We start from the raw sequence: 9,491 nt of genomic DNA, 5'->3' as shown, positions 1-9,491 counted from the left end.
TTGAAATCACCTAGTGGGTGTGTGAGGATATACTTTGCATTAATTTCTATCACCAATGTTCTAACAAGAATGACGAGGGTTTGTACAAGCACATGCTACTGTGCCATATATTGTAGGGTGTGTAAGTGGGATTGTTTCTTGGTATTTGAAATATACATGAAGAAAACAAATCAGTAAGTCCATTAACAGTTCCATGGTTAAACTTCAAAAGATTATTACATTGATTTATGGCATAAATCTACTATACAGAAGAGAAAGCAAATCTGGACTTTCGCAGTTGTAACAGTACATGTGCTCATATCAATTTGAAAAGGAAGCTCTGTAAAAAATGAAAAAAAGCAGACTTTTTAAATTTACCTGAAATCCAAACCATCCCAAAAAAAACAAAACAAACAGTAATACAAAAATTATAGAGAAACCCCAGCATCACTCCTCCATGTACTCACTTTTTCATGAAGATCTGCTGGCAGTGGTGGCGCTGTTTTCAATTGTGATATGATTTCATTCACATCTAACAGCAAGTAACTCACCAGTTAGAGGATGGCACAATACTTTGTATACTTTATGAAGGTTATAAGGCAGTAGAGCTGTTTTTACTCATGAGAAAACCCCTGTGATTGAACCCAGGACCTTTGGAATTGGAAGGTATGAATCTTAACCACCAAATGAGGTAAATTAGTTCCGCTATGTGGGGTCAATACTAAAAATGACCATTGTAATAGGGATTATACTTCCACATTCTCAATTTTTTAAGTGTATGGATCATTTTTGCACATACATTTTTGGATAATCGATGCACATTAAGCAATTATGAAAAGATAATTGTAATTAATGCTACTGCTGCTGGCTTCTGAGTTAAAATTAGCCAACAAAAAACATGTGCTCCAACCTTATGAAAAAATGTTGTAGTTGATTTTGATATGACAGGTATACAACCCTTCACTTACCCTGCAATTGTTGTGGGATAAGCTGACCCATAAGATGTTGACTCTCCAACTGAAATTCAATGAAGATTTGATCAATCGCAATCTTATCATAATACAGTACTGAGGTTAGCAGAATATACAGTATCACATATTAGTGTATATCACCTATTTTTCGATGACCTAGAAATTCACAATGGACATCAGAAAGGTATTTCTCCCACAAGGATTATGAATTAGCAAGTAAACTATTCGATAAACATTGCAAACTTATTTAATGCATACAAGAACGCAATGAGACTATAGCACTTATTCCATTAGATAACTAATATATCTGTATTTAACATTACTTGATGCCAATGTTTTTTTTTTTATCTGTACAACAATTCAAATTTCAGATCCTGTACTACTGTACTGTTAGTAATTTAATTTTCTTTATTTTTCCTTTGTATGACTGACTGACATGTTTAAACTTTTGGTATATTTTACAGTGTTTATTGTATCTCATTTAATTGTATCTCATTATTTTATTTAATTGTATCTCATTTAATAGGTCTACAATGTATATTGTACTTTAACTGGAAACCATGTTGCAATATCATATTATGAACATCAAGTTATGTATCCAATTATTACATTCTATAAGTCAACATTAATAATCATCTACCTGTGTGGATGCTTTTTAGCCTGAAATTAAGCTGTTCAATTTTTCAACTAAACTGTTTGTGTTTATGAAAGATGCAATAATATATAATATAACACGCAGCGTCATTTCTTCTTTTTCAAGATTGACTTATCCTGTTTATGACATATAGGATTGCTGGAACTGTTCCTTTAAACCTGTCCATCATTTTATTGTGAAATACTATTGTGGTAATTTTAATGTAGTTTATGTCAAATTTGTTGAATTCGTATTTTATTGTTTTAAATTATTTATGCAATTTTGAATTACCTTTTAATTTTGCATTTTTATCATTATTTATGTTCTTTAATTCTTTTAATTATTGTTTAATTATTAATTGTCAGTTTTTAATTGTTTAATTGTTGTCTTTATACATATGCGCTTTTAATCAACTTATATATTTTTAATTGTCGGTTGATTGATCATTGATTTTTGGTTGTCATTTTTTACACATTAGAAAACATCAATGCAATTATTTTTAACTGCAATTTGATGTAACTAAACACTTTACCTAATTTTTTCAGTATACTGGCTATTGGTATTTGGAATTTACTTTAATCTCAGAGTTCTTAGTTTTTTATTGCTTTGAAATTTTGCATTTATTTCCACATTTGGCAAGACTTTCTTTCTTAATTGTTTCAGGGACCCTCTTCCTTATGATAATGATTTAAGTTAAAAATGTAATTGTATGTATTTTCAGTAGGGTGTGGTTGTTTAAATGGGAAAGGGAGAGCTTAAAATAAAAGTTTGACTTGGATTGATATCAGCTACGAAAATGAATACATTAATCTGAACTTTACTTTAGTTCAAATTCACTGCATGACTGAATTCATCATGTCATGTTTGACTGCACTCACAAAGAAACCAGCCTATAAGATCACATGACTGAAGACAGAACCTGGAAAAACCCATTTCAATATTTGCAGACACTTCATGCACACCTAACATTTAATGGAGAATTTTTAAGGTAAATATTTTATTAATTTATGTTCTCAGTACGAGAGATTCGATAAAATAACTAAATAACCCACACAAATTTGAACATACTGAATAAAAATATTATTGTATCTTAGTGAAACGCAGTGGCATACTGTATTGTAATATTAGAGTGATTTGGTTGGAGTGTGGTCTGATGAAATACCTTAATTGTGAGAGTCCATAATACATTTTGTACTAATATGCTACAAAGCTTTATTCAGCTATTCAACTAATCTACTGCATTACATATATACAAATGACTAACTCCAGGTTTCTCAGATGTTACTAGAGAAACCTTTTTAGAGTGAAGTCAGTTCCAAGTTCATTCATTCATTCTTTATTTAGCCTTTTTATAAAAATCACATTACAATTTGCCCATACAGTAAAATAGAAATTCACAATACAGAATAAAACTGAAAATTTTAGGAGGCAAGGATTAACAAATGCAATTAAAATTGCTGTAGCTCACAAGCTAGTTAATTCATTCTTAGAGAAACAGCAATTTAAAACAGAAGATATAATAAATAATAAAAATTATACTTAAAAAGAAAAAAAGAGGAAATTTAAAAATGAGACTTAATCATTATTGCAAAACGAAAAAATAGAATTTAAAAATTATAAGATTAAAAAGGGGAAAAAAATTAATAAAAAATACAAATTAAAAAAAAAAACAAAAAACCAAAAATAAAATCAATATACATAGGCCAAGTTGTTAGCTAAGCTTAATCTAATACTTTTAAGTCTTAAACTCAGTCTGATCTGTCAGTGACACTGGGTCTTTATCATACTTATTTTAGTATTGAGGCATTTCTTAAACTAATTACCTCATGCTTTTGGAGTTTCTGATTGGATCATAAAAAAAATTATTTCCCTATGATTTAATAGCCTGTTTATCAAGAAACTGATAATTAAGTTATATTAGAAACAACATAGCTTTTGCTTAAAAGTTACAATCAAATGTGGGAAAGTGTAAGTCCAATTGTCCAGAAGTGAATGCTTGTCACTTTTAAGAAAGATCGATTGTATAATCATGGAGGAAATATATTTAGAGGGAGTATTCACAAGTGGATCATTAAATTGTTAAGGTTGAGACTTTTAACAGGTGTAGGGTATTGATATACAAATTCCAATAGTTATATAAGTTAATACTATTGAACCTATATTATTAAAATTTTATTATGAAAAAAATCGCGAGGAACTGAAAAACATTTTAGACGTAATTTTTTATACAGTACACAATCATTCGAAGGATTGAAATTTTTTCATAATTTACAGACTGTGTTTTAATGTGTATATTCTAACATTCTAATTTTCTCGCCTCATTTCTTTGCGGTGTAATTTTTGCTTACTCTACTGTACCTAGAACTTTCCGAGATTTCACTACCAAATGTGTTTTTTTTTTGCAAAGCCGATGCTTGTGTGATTGTGAGCTTCTTACAGTACCTATCAGGTCCAATGCGGCCTGAGGCGGTATGGCAAGAATCCTTAGGAGGTCAGCTTTATCCACCAGAACCAGAACCATTCTAATCATCAGATTTTAAAAATATTGGTAGTGCTCCAGTATATAGGCCTATTATATTGATTATTTTTGGTTGGCATTAATATTTGTGCATGCAGGATATTAAACCAAATAGAAAAACAAGGTAAAATATCACCCTGCGCTTTTTTTTTTTAATTTTAAAGAATATAGCTGGTGAGTCGAAGTAACACAACCTTTCGTGTTTTCTAGGAGACCAAGTTAGAATATAACTTCTAGGCGACCACTTTTTAGTCAGGCCAACTCTACATGGCACATAAATCATCACTAGTAATACAAAATTATCATTGGCTCTACTCCCTTAAAAACGTTTAGTTACGGCATGGCAATATGGGTAGCTAAAATTTGTGCTGAAAATAATAAAATTAGTGTTGGAAATATCGCCACAGTTAAAGTATGGGTAAAAGGCAAAAGGTTCCACAAATCAGCCCATTAATTATTAAAATGCACTCACAGATTAAAGGGTAAGAAATACTAAAATATCATAAAGTAAATTTTTGTATCCATTACCACATAATCTATCATAGAAGCATTTGCATTATGAGCAATATACATATAAGTTTAATACTATCATTACTTTGAGCCCAAATTATAATATAGTAAATATCAAAAAATTATTAAATTCACAGGATTTTAATTCAAGATGGCTGCCAGTAAGTTGGAACAGTTTTTAAAAAATGTTGATGAGAAGGTCCTAGAGTGTACCATCTGCTTTAAGAGACTTCAAAATCCTAAATCCCTCAACTGCCTCCATAGTTTCTGTTTGGCATGCCTGGAAGATTGGGTTAAGGAGAAGGGTAAGCTGACTTGCCCAACTTGCTCAAAATCATATCCCATTCCAGAGGGCGGGCTTCAAAAGCTTCCACCAAATACCTTTCTAAATAACTTATTAGAAACTATTGAACAATTTTCTGAAAAAGATCAGATGAGTTGTGTATGTGGAAAAGGACAGGTAAAATACTACTGCCAGGAATGCAGACAGTATTTGTGCTCTAATTGCAGCAATTACCATAAAATGTTTCAAGTGTTGAAAAATCACAAGTTACATTTAATGGAGGATGTGCAATCAATGAGCCCCTCTCAGATGACTTTGTTACATCCGCCTCTGTGTTCACATCACAGTAAACCTTTGGAGTTCTACTGCACAGATTGTAAAACTCCTATTTGCGTGAATTGTGTACTTATGGACCACAACGCATGGGATGGAAAACACAAATCAATCACCATCTCTAAAGCATTCCAAACATTTAAAGAAACTTCAGCCACCTTGGAAAAATCTGCCCAATACTTTGTTAACAAATTAGAAGATGGTCTCAAAGCTGTTATTCAGAATGCTACAAAATTAGACCAATGTAAAGACACATGTTTGAGAGATATAGACAATCACGTTGAAGAAATATTCAAAAAAGTAAAGGAGAATAGTGACAAAATGAAAAATGAAGTGAAGACAATCTACAAAACAAAAAAGAAAGTAAATGATATACAGATGGAAGAATTAAAAACAACAATATCTGATATAAAAACAAAACTGTCTTTTCTTCATCAATTATTGAAAAGTGACGAAGGCACAGCAATGCAGTCAAGTGAAAGAGTACTTACAGCACTAAAGGACAGAATAAATGAATTGCCAAAAACAGAGCCAGATGATAATGGAATAATTTACTTCTTTGTAAACAAACAGCAAATGGATTCATTGAGACAATGTGATATTGGGACTGTAAAAGAATTGAGGGCAGCAGACTGTTTAACTTTAAAAGAAGAGGAATCTGTGATCAAAGATCAGATAATTACTGTCAAAATAATCAAAACAGATGAACATAAAATATATGCAAATCAACTGAAGGCAACATGGACACAGCCTACAGGGGAAACCAACATCTCCCAAATTCAGGAAGATGACAATGGAGATTATTTTGTGACAGGAAAATGCACAAGTTTAGGAGTTTGTAAACTAGATGTGAGTGCTGATGATGAACCAATTAACCAATCACCAATGACAATCAAAGTAGAAGAGGGAAGATTATTGAAAACTATTCAAATAAATGCAATAGAAATTACAGATGTATTTAAGTGTGAAGATGACTCCTTACTGGTTTCATGTAAGACAAATGAAATGCTCAAGTACAAGCAATCAGGAGAATATATTGGTAAGGTTACACTACCACAAGGTATAAAAGTGTGGAGAATGTACAAAATGAAGAATGGTAACATAGCATTTAACGATCATGGCATTACATTCATTAGAATATGCAATATGAATGGTCAGGTGATAAAAACAATTGGAGAGAATGTAATTAGTATGTCTCGTGGTATTCATGTGGATGAGACATCTAATGTTTTGTATGTAGCAGGTTGGTCCAGTAGCTGTGTGTACCAGTTTGACATGAATAATGGCCAGACCATCAAAACAATAGGGTCAGGAAGTACAGAAAAAGATCAAATGAGTCATGTCATTGATGTTACTCTTACAAACCAAGGACACCTTCTTGTATTGGACAAGGGCTACAGTAGATTACAATTATTTAACAAAGAGGGAAGGTTCATGAAAGTCCTTGTTAAAACTGGTGATGAGGATGGTAAGGTAAATTCTCCAAGAGCAGTAGTAGTTGATGAGGATGACAACATCATTATATCAAGTGAACACAAACTACAGCTATTCAGTAGTGATGGAAATTTCATTAAAAAAATTGATAAACCAGAAGATAGAATCAACGATCCAGAGGGATTATCCATCATTTCATATCATCCAAGAAGACTTGCAGTAGCAAATAATGGTGACAAAAGAGTCAAAATATTCAATTATTAAATTAGGACAGTCCACTTGCTTCACTTTAAGTTAAATTTATAAGTGTAGGAATATCAAAGTATCCATTACTTTATATCATCCACATGTAGTTAAGTTATGGATCTTGAACTTATAATAATTATTGAATACAATAATATCGAAATATAAAGTTGGCATGAGGGGTTATAAACCTATTCAAATATATGATTATTGAATATGATACCGATATAGAGTTGAAATTATGTTATTTTTAAACTGTTAAAATATTAATTATTTAATACATGGATATTTATAGAGTTGAAGTTATTGTTATTAACTGTTAAAATAGTTAATTACTGAAAACAATAATAATGTAATCTGCCACCCTCAACTGTTTACAGTGTAGTTCTCATCAAATTTGAATCACACACTATTGATCTTATGATTTTATATCATATAATGCGTATACATGTTATTTTCTTGCATATTGATGTTAAAACTGTTACTTTTCAATCTATTGGGGCTTTTTGTACAGCCTATCAACTTGTATCTCTTTGATTTTCATAAATTTTGATATTTGCAAGTTTGTTTATTCTTTTTTTAGTTCCTATATATTTCCTTTTGGTTTTTATGTATAAAAAAAACCCTACAAACACACAACAGAGTGTATATTATAAATACAACTACGGACATTCATATCCATTTAATGAATAAGATGCCCTGAGTTAGATTGATTAATCTTGTATATATTTAATTTTTCTTGTAAACTTGAATCTGCTTAAATAATGTGATTCAAATTGGTGGGACAAAAGAATATTTTAAAGAGGGGGAGGAGAGGGGGATTAAACATTTTATCATTTCATCAACATCAAAAAAAAAATATTGTATATGATTTAGTATAAGCTTATACTTTTTTTGCATTCATCATAATAAATATATAGATATTCATGTATACTTTGACAATAAATTATCTGAATCTGATATGTATGTACAGTATAATTGTTATTACTATATATGATTTAGTAAGCTTAGCTTTTGTTTATTTGTAAATTTTAACCTGCATTTAAACCAATTCCATTTTATATTTCTTCATGTATACTTTTTGACCATAAATCATCAAAATCTGTATAGATGTCTGTACAGTATAATAATTGTTATTCATTTTTGTGGCTTTCTTTGTAGTACAGTTCTACTATTATCCAGCACACAGATCTATTCTTCAATGCGTCACAGATGAAAATCAACTTGATAGAAGCCAATTTATCAAAGAAAGTTTTACCCATAAGCATTAAATAGAATATTTTGTAAATAGCATTCACTTTTCCATATTTTTTGTGTTTGGTAATTGTTTGTACACAGATCCCTCATGACAATATGCAGTCTTTTAACGCCAACATAATGTCAATGACTGCCGAATGTCTGAAATCAGACGGCTACAAGTACCAGTACAAAGTAGTGTTTAATCATGTATTACAGAGAACTGTATTTCATGATTACTCAAGATTCAATCCTATCATTAGTTCTCATCAACAAACTTATCTAACAGTGTATCATACCTTACTAAAATATCTTTGAAAATGTCTGATGGCTTTCGTCAGAATGACAGGCAGACCACATATGATACAAAGTAAATACTAAACTCAGAGAGATTATAAAGTTACCTGATATCTATCTATCTATCTATGTACCATCCAAAAACAAAAACACAATAAAAAGGAAACAAAAATGCAGATGGACCAGCATCACTCCTCTGTGTGTCCACACTTTCATGTCTCCAAAATGAGGATCTGCTGGCAGTTGTGGCACTGTTAATGTAATTGTGATATGATTTCTTTTACATTCAAATGCAAGAAACTCAACTATTACAGAATGGAATGATGCTTTCTAGAATTAAAGTACCTTTAGGCACATGCACCAAGGATGTTGCCAATAGTGAATATGTTAGTGTCCTACTTGTACAGTAGGTGACAATCGCTTTTCACAAGACAAGCACACACACACACACACACACCCACACACCTGATGCTTTACACAGACTAAATCTCGATATGAGGTTTAGGGAGTGTATTTGCCTTGGTCATGAGAAAAAATCTTGAAACATCACTGACAGGAATGAACCAGAGACCCTTGGTTGAAAGGAAGCCTCTTAACCTCTGAGCTATTCAACTCAACTCCAATATTAAACTACCAAATGATTTAGCTTAACTTCAGGAAAAAACTGTCTGACAGAGGTCAAAACAGTCTGACAACTGTTGACAATTTTTCGCAGAGGCCAGTTGGGGCACCATGTACTGATGAGGTACCATTCCAAACCTATAGTAATGCCTAGCTGGCACCCATTCAAGGTTTTTGAGATGTTTAAAGTTTTTTTTTTGTTTTTCATTAGATCTGAGTTGGGGCTGACTTACCTTTGGGTCTTTAATGACTTTCAATAATTTGCAGTATTCTATTGTTTATTATCTCACATTGCATTTCAATTATTTTTTTAAATTTTAAATATTAATAAAACTTAATTTTAAAACAGAAAAAGCTATTTAATTCCTTTGATTTGTTTAATTGCTTTATACATGTTTTTCATGTGCATTTTATCAAATGTTTTTAATTGAT

At 31.2% G+C, this 9,491-nt stretch overlaps 1 long non-coding RNA gene across 1 annotated transcript in view; it reads right to left on the bottom strand.

The window, feature by feature from the left end:
• LOC117115695 overlaps nucleotides 1-1,315 on the bottom strand; it is a 2,431-nt gene extending 1,116 nt beyond the window's left edge. The window contains exon 1 of the long non-coding RNA XR_004446595.1: nucleotides 948-1,315. This is a non-coding gene — a long non-coding RNA (uncharacterized LOC117115695). The remainder of the gene's footprint in view (nucleotides 1-947) is intronic.
• Nucleotides 1,316-9,491: the final 8,176 nt, after the last annotated feature.

Source organism: Anneissia japonica, unplaced genomic scaffold, assembly GCF_011630105.1.
Source record: "Anneissia japonica isolate Jap-2015-1 unplaced genomic scaffold, ASM1163010v1 scaffold288193_len125881_cov165, whole genome shotgun sequence".
In the NCBI taxonomy this organism is placed as follows: Eukaryota; Metazoa; Echinodermata; class Crinoidea; order Comatulida; family Comatulidae; genus Anneissia; species Anneissia japonica.
Note: the sequence above shows the minus strand (reverse complement) of the source record. Positions and strands in the feature narration are given on the sequence as shown.